Source organism: Tachysurus fulvidraco, chromosome 6, assembly GCF_022655615.1.
Source record: "Tachysurus fulvidraco isolate hzauxx_2018 chromosome 6, HZAU_PFXX_2.0, whole genome shotgun sequence".
In the NCBI taxonomy this organism is placed as follows: Eukaryota; Metazoa; Chordata; class Actinopteri; order Siluriformes; family Bagridae; genus Tachysurus; species Tachysurus fulvidraco.
The window spans coordinates 27463818-27477551 of NC_062523.1; the positions used below are offsets into that span (position 1 = coordinate 27463818).

General features: G+C 40.6%; 2 non-coding genes and 4 pseudogenes across 2 annotated transcripts; all 6 read right to left on the minus strand.

Moving 5' to 3' along the window:
- Window positions 1-49: 49 nt before the first annotated feature.
- Window positions 50-168, minus strand: LOC125144794 (annotated as a pseudogene).
- Window positions 169-333: 165 nt separating this feature from the next.
- Window positions 334-452, minus strand: LOC125144066 (annotated as a pseudogene).
- A 180-nt stretch (window positions 453-632) lies between these two features.
- LOC125143178 lies at window positions 633-751 on the minus strand. Its single transcript, XR_007142623.1, has one exon. It is a non-coding gene; the product is annotated as a 5S ribosomal RNA (ribosomal RNA).
- A 498-nt stretch (window positions 752-1249) lies between these two features.
- LOC125144247 lies at window positions 1250-1368 on the minus strand (annotated as a pseudogene).
- A 196-nt stretch (window positions 1369-1564) lies between these two features.
- On the minus strand, window positions 1565-1683 carry LOC125142504. Its single transcript, XR_007141944.1, has one exon. It is a non-coding gene; the product is annotated as a 5S ribosomal RNA (ribosomal RNA).
- Window positions 1684-1855: 172 nt separating this feature from the next.
- On the minus strand, window positions 1856-1974 carry LOC125143681 (annotated as a pseudogene).
- Between the last annotated feature and the right edge of the window lie 11760 nt (window positions 1975-13734).

A 13734-nucleotide genomic window follows, 5' to 3' on the forward strand; every position in this document is an offset into this window, starting at 1 on the left:
TTGTTGTTCGAGAATTCAAATAGTAAAGTAAATGAATGCCTATGTCAAAAGCTTACAGCACCTGGTATTCCCAGGCAGGCGCCTATCCAAGTACTAACCAGGGCCGACTTTGCTTAGCTTCCGAGATCGGACGATATTGCACATTCTCAGAGTGGAATGGCTGTAAGCTAGAGGAAAGTTGGAATGGAACCCATTAAAAAATGTTTGTTTATTTATTTATTTGTTTGTTTGTTTGTTTGTTTTTTGTATCAAAACATTAGCTACAGGGTATAAATATTAAGATGTTGTTGTTAGAGAATTCAAATAGTAAAGTAATTGAAGGCCTATGTCAAAAGCTTGCAGCACCTGGTATTTCAAGGCAGTCGCCTATCCAAGTACTAACCAGGCCCGACTCTGCTTGGCTTCTGAGATCAGACGAGATCAGGCATTCTCAGAGTGGAATGGCCGTAAGCTAGAGGAAGGTTGGAATGGAACCCATTTAAAAATTGTTTGTTTTTTCTCTTTATTTATTTATTTATTGATTGATTGATTGATTGATTGTTTTCTATCAAAACATTAGCTAAAGGGTATGAATATTAAGATGTTGTTGTTAGAGAATTCAAATAGTAAAGTAATTGAATGCCTATGTCAAAAGCTTACAGCACCTGGTATTCCCAGGCAGTCGCCTATCCAAGTACTAACCTGGCCCGACTCTGCTTAGCTTCCGAAATCAGACGAGATCGTGCATTCTCAGAGTGGAATGGCCATAAGCCCGAGGAAAGTTGGAATGGAACCCATTTATAAATTGTTTCTTTTTTCTTTTTCCCTATTTCTTTTTCCCTATTTCTTTATTTCTTTATTTATTGTAATTGTTGTTTTCTCTCAAAACATTAGCTACAGGGTATGAATATTAAGATGTTGTTGTTGTTCGAGAATTCAAATAGTAAAGTAAATGAATGCCTATGTCAAAAGCTTACAGCACCTGGTATTCCCAGGCAGGCGCCTATCCAAATACTAACCAGGGCCGACTCTGCTTAGCTTCCGAGATCGGACGATATTGCACATTCTCAGGGTGGAGTGGCTGTAAGCTAGAGGAAAGTTGGAATGGAACCCATTAAAAAAATTTTGTTTATTTATTTATTTATTTATTTGTTTGTTTGTTTGTTTGTTTGTTTGTTTTTTGTATCAAAACATTAGCTACAGGGTATAAATATTAAGATGTTGTTGTTAGAGAATTCAAATAGTAAAGTATTTGAAGGCCTATGTCAAAAGCTTGCAGCACCTGGTATTTCAAGGCAGTCGCCTATCCAAGTACTAACCAGGCCCGACTCTGCTTGGCTTCCGAGATCAGACGAGATCAGGCATTCTCAGAGTGGAATGGCCGTAAGCTAGAGGAAAGTTGGAATGGAACCCATTTAAAAATTGTTTGTTTTTTCTCTTTATTTATTTATTTATTTATTGATTGATTGATTGATTGATTGATTGATTGATTGTTTTCTATCAAAACATTAGCTACAGGGTATGAATATTAAGATGTTGTTGTTAGAGAATTCAAATAGTAAAGTAAATGAATGCCTATGTCAAAAGCTTACAGCACCTGGTATTCCCAGGCAGTCGCCTATCCAAGTACTAACCAGGCCCGACTCTGCTTAGCTTCCGAGATAAGACGAAATCGGGCATTCTCAGAGTGGAATGGCCGTAAGCTAGAGGAAAGTTGGAATGGAACCCATTTAAAAATTGTTCGTTTTTTCTTTTTATTTATTGATTGATTGATTGATTGATTGTTTTCTATGAAAACATTAGCTACAGGGTATGAATATTAAGATGTTGTTATTAGAGAATTCAAATAGTAAAGTAATTGAATGCCTATGTCAAAAACTTACAGCACCTGGTATTCCCAGGCAGTCGCCTATCCAAGTACTAACCTGGCCCGACTCTGCTTAGCTTCCGAAATCAGACGAGATCGTGCATTCTCAGAGTGGAATGGCCATAAGCCCGAGGAAAGTTGGAATGGAACCCATTTATAAATTGTTTCTTTTTTCTTTTTCCCTATTTCTTTTTCCCTATTTCTTTATTTCTTTATTTATTGTAATTGTTGTTTTCTCTCAAAACATTAGCTACAGGGTATGAATATTAAGATGTTGTTGTTGTTCGAGAATTCAAATAGTAAAGTAAATGAATGCCTATGTCAAAAGCTTACAGCATCTGGTAATCCAAGGCAGTCTCCCATCCAAGTACTAATTAGGCCAGACTCTGCTTAGCTTCCAAGATCAGACGAGATCGTGCATTCTCAGCGTGGAATGGGCTTAAGCTAGACGAAAGTTGGAATGGAACCCATTAAAAAATGTTTGTTTATTTATTTATTTGTTTGTTTGTTTGTTTGTTTGTTTTTTGTATCAAAACATTAGCTACAGGGTATAAATAATAAGATGTTGTTGTTAGAGAATTCAAATAGTAAAGTAATTGAAGGCCTATGTCAAAAGCTTGCAGCACCTGGTAATCCCAGGCAGTCTCCCATCCAAGTACTAATTAGGCCAGACTCTGCTTAGCTTCCAAGAACAGACGAGATTGTGCATTCTCAGCGTGGAATGGGCTTAATCTAGACGAAAGTTGGAATGGAACCCATTTATAAATTGTTTGTTTTTGCTTTTTATTTATTGATTGATTGGTTGATTGGTTGATTGATTGATTGATTGATTGATTGATTGATTATTTTCTATCAAAACATTAGCTACAGGGTATGAATATTAAGATGTTGTTGTTAGAGAATTCAAATAGTAAAGTAAATAAATGCCTATGTCAAAAGCGTACAGCACCTGGTATTCCCAGGCAGTCGCCTATCCAAGTACTAACCAGGCCCAAATTTGACCCGGGCACATTTAGTGGGGCAATAGGTCACACTTTTACCCTTTTCAGTGCAATGAACATACATACCTGTACAGACACAAAAATGCACACATAAAATGTCCACTAACACACGCACCCAAAACACACAATCACACACCACACACACACACACACAAATTGGGCATTGCATTTCATTATGCCTTTTGATACACTTTTGCTATGCCTTTGCCTAGCAGAGGAGTGTGTATGAGACATGAGGAGTGTGTTTGGAACAGTAAGACTGTGTATGAGACATGAAGAGGAGTGTTTATGAGACATCCCTTACTTGGGAAAGAATGAAAAGTTGCTAATACATGAATAAAATGAAAACTTGCTAACACTTCAGTCTCCAACGTATGTTTGTAAACAAATGTCATAAGCTGAGTGCAGTTATGGTCCATGGCTTTTGAGATGTTCTTACACATACAGAATAAAATGATGGCCAATGAAAATGAAATTACATCAATGAATTATAGCACCAAAAGTGAATTTTGAGAACAAGAACCCAACATGCCTCCACAGAAGATGCACCGTGGTACTGGGAAGCCCTGTCTGAGCCAGACGACAAAAGACGGCACTGTGTGGGTAGAGGAGGACATTGGAATGTCCAGTGCAGTAGCAAATCGCTTGTGCTTCACTGCGCAAGCTGGACCCTGGGTGACTGGGGTACTTTCCCAAGTAAGGAGATGCATTGCAGACATATTTGGTCTCCAAATCCGTGGCCATCCAGAACTTGATCCCAAATTTGTCTGGCTTGGTTGCGATATACTGTGTGAATGGACAACAAACCATGGTAGGGAACAGCTGTTCATCTATGGTCATGTGTTTTCCTGGAGTGAAACTCTCAGCACAGTTCTTGTTGAAGCATGTCCAGATGTCGGAGACCGCAGCAAATTTGTCTGTTAGAAGGTGTTGTATAATTGAAATGAATCCATCTCTTGGCAATGTCTCTTTGAAACCAGGAGATTGTTTTGAAACCATTTTGACCATTTATAATGTCAGTAAATAATAAAACCTGTTTTATCCAGGTTAAATTGACTTGAATGCTTATAAAGTAAAAAATCTACAATGATCACCATTCTGTGTGATCAGCTTACATTTTGAACATTTTACACTTATGTCTATTTTGCTTACCAGATGCCATCTGATCACCCAAAAACGGGCTACACATACACACACACACACACACCACTCAAAAACTTGGCATAATTTATTGTGAATAAAACTTCCTTTACACTTCTTATGCTTTTTATTATATTTACGTTATAAGCAATAAACCTCATGATATTATGCCATTATGAAGTAAAATAAGCAGAAATTATTAAATATTATTTTGGATAACCACTGGCTGGTGTATGTCAAACATCCCCAGGTCAAAGCTGACTGAAGGAACTAAATTCATGAATAAAAGAGAGAAAACAAATATGATTTGAATATGAAAACACAACATCTGTGTGTGTGTGTGTGTGTGTGTGTGTGTGTGTGTGTGTGTGTGTGTGTGTGTGTGTGTGTGTGTGTGTGTTTCGGCAGACTATATTTTGCCCTCTGCTTGGCAAAGGCATTTCAAAAGTGAAATATTTACAAATGTGTAGCTTTTTTTTTTCTGGAGGCCTAATGAGATGCAATGCCCAATTTGTATGTGTGTGTGTGTGTGGTGTGTGAGTGTGTGTTTTGGGTGCGTGTGTTAGTGGACATTTTATGTGTGCATTTTTGTGTCTGTATGTATGTTCATTGCGCTGAAAAGGGCAAAAATGTGACCAATTGCCCCACAAAATGTGGCAGGGTCAAATTGACCTGGGAGGACAAGATTAATTTTACTTGCAAAGTTCATAATTTGGAACAATCTTGGTAAATTTCAGGCAAATATGTGGAAGGAAACCCAAGTTATGACACATTAAACTTTCCAGATGAGTCAAATAGACCCCAGGTCTGCACAATGGTTGTATAAATATGATATGTACAATGGCAATGACAAACCTTAGCACACAATTTTTTTTATATAAATTAAACAGACTATTTTGTATAGATAGGCCTTGAAGGTTTCCGTCACAGACAGAGGTTTGGTCTGGCTTGGATCTGAGCTACTCTGGGTGAACAAATGCAAATGAGCCAGGCCTCACAGGTGATGGGGCCGTTTGCACAACAAAAGGAGGAGAACAATGGAGCTGTAGGGGTGCTGGTAGGTGTGAGGTCCATGGATTTTACGCAAAATTGTGCAGGTTTAGCAAAACTAGTTAAGCATTAACGGTTAAATGTTATATAGTTTGAAAGCTTAGACTCTCGGGATTTTATTAAGCCCACACACAAAGCATAATATTATTTATAGCCATCATACTAATTTAATCCAAGTTGATAGTCACCGGAAATAGGCGGCGCTTACCTTTCTTCATTGGGGTAATATTTTCCAAAACAAATGCTTGTAAAAAAAAAAACCCAAGAGTCTAAGGAACTGGAATATGTAAGCCTTTTAATCCAAAACGCTTTAATCCAAAACCCGTTTCTGGCTGAAATGTGTAAACAACCATCCACGTCCGTCCTTTGTTTTCGGCTCTCACTTTATTTTCCAAAACAAATGCTTGTAAAAAATCCCCAAGAGTCTAAGGAACTGGAATATGTAAGCCTTTTAATCCAAAACGCTTTAATCCAAAACGCGTTTCTGACCAAAACACACAGCACTTCCATCCTTTGTTTCGGCTCTCACTTGTCCTAGGAGGCTTAAAAAACTACACTGAGCCATCAAACGAAAATCATGAAAATAGGGGGCGATCCCATTATATATATATATATATATATATATATATATATATATATATATATATATATATATATATATATATATATATATACCTTTGTACAGTGTACTTATATACAGTGACCTTTACACAGATTCACTGGTGTCTGCTGCCCTCTTTTGGATGTTAGCACATCTACAGAGAGATTCCCATTCAAGTCTATGGGGAAAAAACACCCCTTTGAGCTTCCATAATGGGAATTCTGGAATTCTGATCGCTTACAAAATAGATAGCACACCTCTCCTCAATGAGCCGGTCGATTTGACACCTCATTTATGGGTCTAGGACAAAAGCTGCGGGACAAGTTACGCGCCGAAAAAGTGTCCGGAAGAAGAAGAAGAAGAAGAAGAAGAAGAAGTATGCAAGAGAATAAGAATGTGCTTTAGCAAGCACATTAATAATAATAATAATAATAAGTATGCAAGAGAATAAGAATGTGCTTTAGCAAGCACATTAATAAAAGCCATCCAGCATTTTTTCAGATTTAAAATACACATATAGACTTTCAATGTACATTTCTGCTTTCCGTTTAAACACATTCCAAACCTCCAACACAATTTTTTCCTTTTTAGCCACAATTCTCCTTTCCCAAATTGCACTTTTCATCACTATTACCCACAGATTTATAAACTTCTTGTTTTGACACTTCTTTTCCCAGCCAAACATCACCACTCTGTTCCATTTCAATACATTTTCATCCCACTCCACTGTCAAATCTTTAATCACACATTTGCATTTGCTTAAAAAATCCTCCAGTTTTTTACAATATAAAAACATATGTAAAATCCCCTCTTCATTTTCTTGGCACACTTTACACATAGCATTTTGTTCCATCCCAATTTTATTTAAAATAGACTCAGTAAAAAGCAGTTTATGTCTTATAAAATACTCCAAACATTCCAACTTTGTCTCCACACATTTTCCCCTCATGTTTCTCCATATACACTCTTCTTTTAAATCTTTGAATTTTTCCACCCAGTACTTATTTACAATTGGTTCTTTAAAAACTCCATCTCAAAACTTGTTTCTTCTCAAAACTTCTCATCTAAAAACACAATAAAACATTTTTACAGTACATTCTTTAAAATCACACAATTTCCCCCCCTGTTTCACATAAATGTTTTTTTCTTTTTGCTCTTCTTCCATACACTCTATTCTTTCAATCCACACTTTTGGTATTGCATTTTTAATGATTTCATATTTGTTTGTTATTTCTTGTTTATTGTACTCTTCTTTTGCTACTTCCATTGCATCTACAATAACTTTGTTGGTAAAAAACCTTTTTAAACTCATACAAAACATCTCTCACTCTCGTTATCCCCGCTTCCATCCACTTCTTAAAAAATATTTCTTTCCCTTGTTTTAAAATGTTGTTATTTAAGAACAGAAGTAGATTTAAAATGTTTTCTCTGCCATGTGGATCATACTCAATTCCCGTTAAAAACTTTCCCCAAGCACTAAAAATTTCTCTATAAAACACAGGTAATCCTTCCGTCATCCAATTTTTTGTTTTCATCCATAAAATTCCATCGCCCATGTGAAAATCCCCACATTTGTTTAAAATGTAATTCATTGTTTTCTTCCACTCAGTTTTGTGCTCTTCATTAAAGTATTTCTTCACAATTTTCACTCTCATAGCATATTTTCGTTGTTCCACATCCATTAACCCCAAGCCCCCCTTTTCCACTGCCCCTACAATCGTGTTATGTGCAATTCTCGCAGGTTTCCCCTCCCATAAAAAGTCAAGAAAACATTTCTTCAACCTCTGTTCCGTCCATAAAGGCATTTCAGAAACATATAAACCATACCAGAGTTTAGAAACCATTAAAACATTCAATATTAAAACTTTCCCCTTTAAATTTAAATTTCTTAATTTCCAAAAATTCAACCTCCTCTCTATATCTGTTACAATGTGCTCCCACATTTCATCTCTTACTTTCTTCTCATTCTTCCCCATTAAAACTCCTAAAATCCTCATTTCTTTCACTTCCTTGAAATTAAAACAATCCGTTAAAACCATAGCTTTACCAAATCTCATATATACCATTTTATTCTCATTTACTTTACTTCCCCCCTCCTTGAACCGCCACCTTATTGTGGTGGAGGGGTTTGCGTGCCTGAATGATCCTAGGGGATCATCTTGTCTGGGGCTTTCTGCCCCTGGTAGGGTCTCCCAAGGCAAACAGGTCCTAGGTGACAGGCCAGACAAAGAGCGGTTCAAAAACCCTTATGAAGAAAATTAAAACAAGGTCCGTGACGTCGCCCGTGATGGCGCAACCGGGGCCCCACCCTGGAGCCAGGCCCGGGGTTGGGGCTCGCATGCGAGCGCCTAGTGGCCGGGTCTTACCCCACGGGGCCTGGCCAGGCTCAGCCCGAAGGAGCGACGTGGGGCCAATCTCCTGTGGGCCCACCACCTGCAGGAGAAACCGTAAGGGGCTGGTGCAATGTGGATTGGGTGGCAGTCGAAGGCGGGAGCCTCGGCGACCCAATCTCAGGACACGGAATCTGACTCTAGGGACATGGAATGTCACCTCACTGGGGGGAAAGGAGCCTGAGCTGGTGCGGGAGGTTGAGAGATACCGACTAGAGATGGGCTCACGTCCACGCACAGCTTGGGCTCTGGAACCCAACTCCTTGAGAGAGGCTGGACTCTCTACTACTCTGGAGTTGCCCGCGGTGAGAGGCAGCGGGCTGGTGTGGGCTTGCTCATAGCCCCCCAGCTCAGCAGCCATGTGTTGGAGTTCATCCCAGTGAACGAGAGGGTTGTTTCCCTGCGCCTTCGGGTCGGGGAGAGGTCTCTCACTGTTATTTGTGCTTATGGGCCAAATGGCAGTGTAGAGTACCCGGCCTTCTTGGCATCTCTGGGAGGGTTGCTAGAAAGTGCCCCGACCGGGGACTCCGTCATTCTACTGGGGGACTTCAACGCTCACGTGAGCAGCGACAGTGATACCTGGAGGGGCGTGATTGGGAGGAACGGCCCCCCTGAACTGAACCCGAGTGGTGTTCTGTTATTGGACTTCTGTGCTAGTCACAGTTTGTCCATAATGAACACAATGTTCAAGCATAAGGGTGTCCATCAGTACACGTGGCACCAGGACACCCTAGGTCGGAAGTTGATGATCGACTTTGTGGTTGTTTCATCTGACCTCCGGCCGTATGTCTTGGACACTCGGGTAAAGAGAGGGGCGGAGCTGTCAACTGATCACCACCTGGTGGTAAGTTGGGTCCGATGGCAGGGGAGGAAGTTGGACAGACTTGGCAGACCCAAACGTACTGTGAGGGTCCGCTGAGAACGTTTGGCAGAGTCTCCTGTCAGAGAGATCTTCAACTCTCACCTCCGGCAGAGCTTCAACCAGATCCCGAGGGAGGTTGGAGACATTGAGTCCGAGTGGACCATGTTCTCCACCTCCATTGTCGATGCAGCCGCACGGAGCTGTGGCCGTAAGGTCTCCGGTGCCTGTCGTGGCGGCAATCCCCGAACCCGGTGGTGGACCCGAAAGTAAGGGATGTCGTCAAGCTGAAGAAGGAGTCCTATCGAGCCTGGTTGGCTCGGGGGACTCCGGAGGCAGCTGATAGTTACCGGAGGGCCAAGCGAGTCGACATGTCTTCCATTGAGGAAGCAGAGGCTGTGTCCTTCGTGGTGACCTGTGGGGAGTGCTCTGGGAGTATGGGGTTCGGGGCCCTCTGCTAAGGGCTGTCTGGTCCCTATATGACCGGAGCAGGAGTTTGGTTTGCATTGCCGGCAGTAAGTCAGACTTGTTCCCGGTGCATGTTGGACTCCGGCAGGGCTGCCCTTTGTCACCGGTCCTGTTCATTATTTATATGGACAGGATTTCTAGGCGCAGTTGGGGGCCGGAGGGAGTCCGGTTTGGGGACCACAGGATTTCATCTCTGCTTTTTGCAGATGATGGTGTCCTGTTGGCTTCTTCAAATCAGGACCTTCAGCATGCACTGGGACGGTTTGCAGCCGAGTGTGAAGCGGCGGGGATGAGAATCAGCACCTCCAAGTCCCAGGCCATGGTTCTCAGCCGGAAAAGGGTGGTTTGCCCCCTTCAGGTTGGTGGAGACCTCCTGCCTCAAGTGGAGGAGTTTAAGTATCTTGGGGTCCTGTTCACGAGTGAGGGAAGGATGGAGCGGGAGATCGACAGGTGGATCGGTGTATCTTCTGCAGTGATGCGGTCGATATACCGATCTGTTGTGGTGAAGAAAGAGCTGAGCCGCAACGCGAAGCTCTCTATTTACCAGTCGATCTACGTTCCTACCCTCACCTATGGTCATGAGCTTTGGGTCATGACCGAAAGGACAAGATCCTGGATACAGGCGGCCAAAATGAGTTTCGTCCGCAGGGTGGCTGGGCGCACCCTTAGAGATAGGGTGAGGAGCTCAGTCACTCGGGAGGAGCTCAGAGTAGAGCCGCTGCTACTCCACATTGAGAGGGGTCAGCTGAGGTGGTTCGGGCATCTGTTTCGGATGCCTCCTGGACGCCTCCCTGGGGAGGTGTTCCGGGCATGTCCAACCGGGAGGATTCCCCGGGGAAGACCTAGGACACGCTGGAGGGACTATGTCTCTCGGCTGGCCTGGGAATGCCTCGGTATTCCCCAGGAGGAGCTGGAGGAAGTGTCTGGGGAGAGGGAAGTCTGGGTGTCCCTGCTTAGACTGCTGCCCCCGCGACCCGGCCCTGGATAAGCGGTAGAAAATGGATGGAAATGGATGGATGGACTTTACTTCCAGACCCTCTACAATATTCTTTTACAACATTCATTACTTCCTTAACACTTGCTTTGTCTTTTACAATTATCGTCGTATCATCAGCATACTGAAAAACTTTCCCCTTTGACTTATTTTCTTCAATGTCAATTCCTATTATTCCTTCTTCTTCTCTAATTGCCAATCCTAACGGTTCCGATACAAAATTCTCTCCAAAACCAAAACTCCTTAAAACCTCAAATAAATACCCGTGCTCAACCCTATGCCTTTTCGAAATCCAAACTTATTACATATCCCTCTTCATTTTTTCCTTTCATGTACCAAATTGTGTCTCTTATACTCATTGTTGTGTCGGCTATATCGCTTCCTTTTACTCCATACGCTTGATTTGTTTTAATTATACTGGGCATTACTTCTTTTAATCTGTTTGCTAAAACCTTTGCTAAAATCTTAAGATCTGTGTTCAACATTGTGATCGGTCGGTAGTTTCTTAAATCTACCTTTTCTCCTTTCCTTTTATATATCAGTTTCATCAACCCCATTCATGTTCTTTCATTAATTTCTCTCTTTTCGAAAATGTCTTTAAAAACCTCATTTAAAATCTTTATTAACACTTCTTTAAAACATACATAAAATTCAGTTCCCAACCCATCTATTCCTGGACTTTTCTTTTTATTCAGTTGATTTATTGCTCTTTCAGTCTCTTCTTCTTTGATTTCCTGGTCACAGTCTTTTTTATCTTCTTCACTTACTTTTGCTTTTATCTGATTCAACAATTTCTTTTTTTCCTCCTCTTCCACACCCCTTGCACAAAACAGATCCACAGAAAAATCTTTTATTTCTTCTAAAAAAATTTATATTTCCTTCTACAATTTCCCCATTTTGCCCTCTTATTTCTTTCATTGTTTCAGCTTTCCCTCTCTTTTTTTCCAGATCAAAAAAGAACTTTGTACATTTTTCTCCCTTCACTACATATTTTGCTTTGCTTCTTAGCCTCGCCCCCTCATATTCTTTTTCTTCCATTTTTTTCAGTTTCCCCTCTAATTCCTTTATCTTTTGTATGTCCTTATTTTCTTTATTTAATTCCTTTTCCAAACTGTCCTTCATTTCTCTTTCTTTGTATTTTTTGCATCTCTGTATTAACTACAATATTTGATAGAGAACATCTTGATTAGAAACTTTACATTTTCCCACCATATTCTCTTATCCTCTTCATACATTCCATTTTCCTTTTCTTTTTCTATGATTTCTTTAACCTTTGCAGCATAATCTTCATTCTTTAAAATCTGTGTATTTAAAATCCATACTCCTGGTCCTCATTTACATCACTAAAACTTGTTTCTTCATACTTAATCTTTTCTATAAAATTTTCCACATTTCTTGTACACAAAACAAAGTCTATTCTGGTTTGGCACACAAACTGCCCCACTATGTGTCTCCTTGAAAATTCTTTTTCTTTTCATTTCTTTCCCCTAACACATCTATTATATTATTTTCCCCCATTAGTGCTTTCAATTCTTTCCTTCCCGTATCAGTTTTAAAAACCATCCCTTCAGCCATATCTTGTTTACTAAAAACCGTGTTGAAATCCCCCATCATTATTATTTCCTTGTACTTCTTTACAACATTCCTTAAAACATTAAAAAACTCTTTCTTTTCCTTCTCCTCAACTGGTGCATGTGCATTTACTAAAATCAAATCTCTTCCTTCATATACAGCCTCTACTACCATACATTTCCCCATCTTGTCCTTATACACAATTTTGCTCACTTTAAAAACATCATCCTTCATTAAAAAAGTCACACCTCTCCCTAACCTCCCATCTCCATTATTATATAAAATACCTCCATCCCATCTCTTTTTAAAATCAGTCATCACATTTTCTCTCCAGTTTGTTTCTTGTAGTGCAATAATATGTTCCCTTTTACATTTTTCTTTTACTTTTTCAAATTTCCCAATGTCCATCAGTCCCCTTGCATCAAAAGTAACACAACTTAAAACCATTAAAAGAGAGATAAATAAATACATCATTCACCGTATTCTCCCTCCAAACCCCTTAACACATCATATCTGCTAGTCTTTGTCATAATATTTTTTCTTGCACCTTCCAAATTTGGTTTTACCTTCAACGCTCTTCTTCTTATTTGTCCTCTCCCATCCCTGTTTTTGTCCTTCTTTACTTCATCTTCACTGTCTGTTTTTGCCTTTTGATCCATACGTCCTTGTCCAACTCTCTCCCCGCCCTCCAGAAAAGTATTAAAACTGTCCGATATCTCCAATTCTGTCCATTGAGTGTCCTGCTCCATTGCTTGTTCATTATTATTCATATTGTCTCTTTCTTTTCTTCCTTCCTCTATGTTACTGGTTGCTCCTTCTGTTTCTTTTTGTTGTAATCCTTCTTCCTCTTGTCCCTCATCCATTTTTCCATCCTCCTCATGGTTTCTTTCATGCATTTGCCCGCTCACCTGTTCCACCCCACCTCTTTCCGCCTCTTCCATCCAATACTCACATTTATTTAAAAACTTTTGGCACTCCAGGCACTTAACTGTATCACAGTTCCATGCAAAGTGTCCCCTTTCCTCTCACTTATAGCACTTAAAATCAGGGCAATCCTTCATCAGGAGATCCGGGCTCATGCACAGCCGACAAGTCTTCACCTGGTGGCTGTGCATCACCCGAAAATATTGTGGCCCTTCAGCTGTTTCCAGCTTTGTGCTACTGTATATGGCAGGGAAACTACCTCTCTTGGGAACCTTACTTGCACAAACCTCGTCCCATCCTCTACATTAGTGCCCGGGTACAGCCTCCTTTTAATCTTTGAGATGGGGCAAACCCCCCAACTTTCCAATTTATCCAAAACATCTTTATCTTCCAGGTAAACGGCCAAATGCATGAAAGAAACAACAAAGTCTCTATTCTGCAGTTTTTTTACTTCACAATCTGTTCCTTTTATTAACAGTCCACCCATAAGTTCGTCACACAATTCTTCCTTTTCCATAGTGAGTTCATATTCTTTCCTTTGTCTCGGCCTTAGCACTAAAATTTTTCCATGTCCACATTGTTCTGTTACAGCCTTAATAATGTCTACCGCTCTCACCTCAGTCACATTTTCCACATTGACAATCACCGCAGTTTCCTTTAAATATTTTCGTTCAACAAACTTGTCTCTTACGTCTTGTTCTTTTTCATCTCTAGCTCGTCGTCGTTTATCCAGTCCATTGTTGTTTGCCATGCATGTTCCTCCTACCAATCCAGTGTCGTTTGCCGTGCATGTTCCTCCTGCCAATCCAGTGTCGTTTGCCGTGCGTGTTCCTCCTACCAATCCAGTGTCGTTTGGCGTGCGTGTTCCTCCTGCCAGTCCATTGTCGTT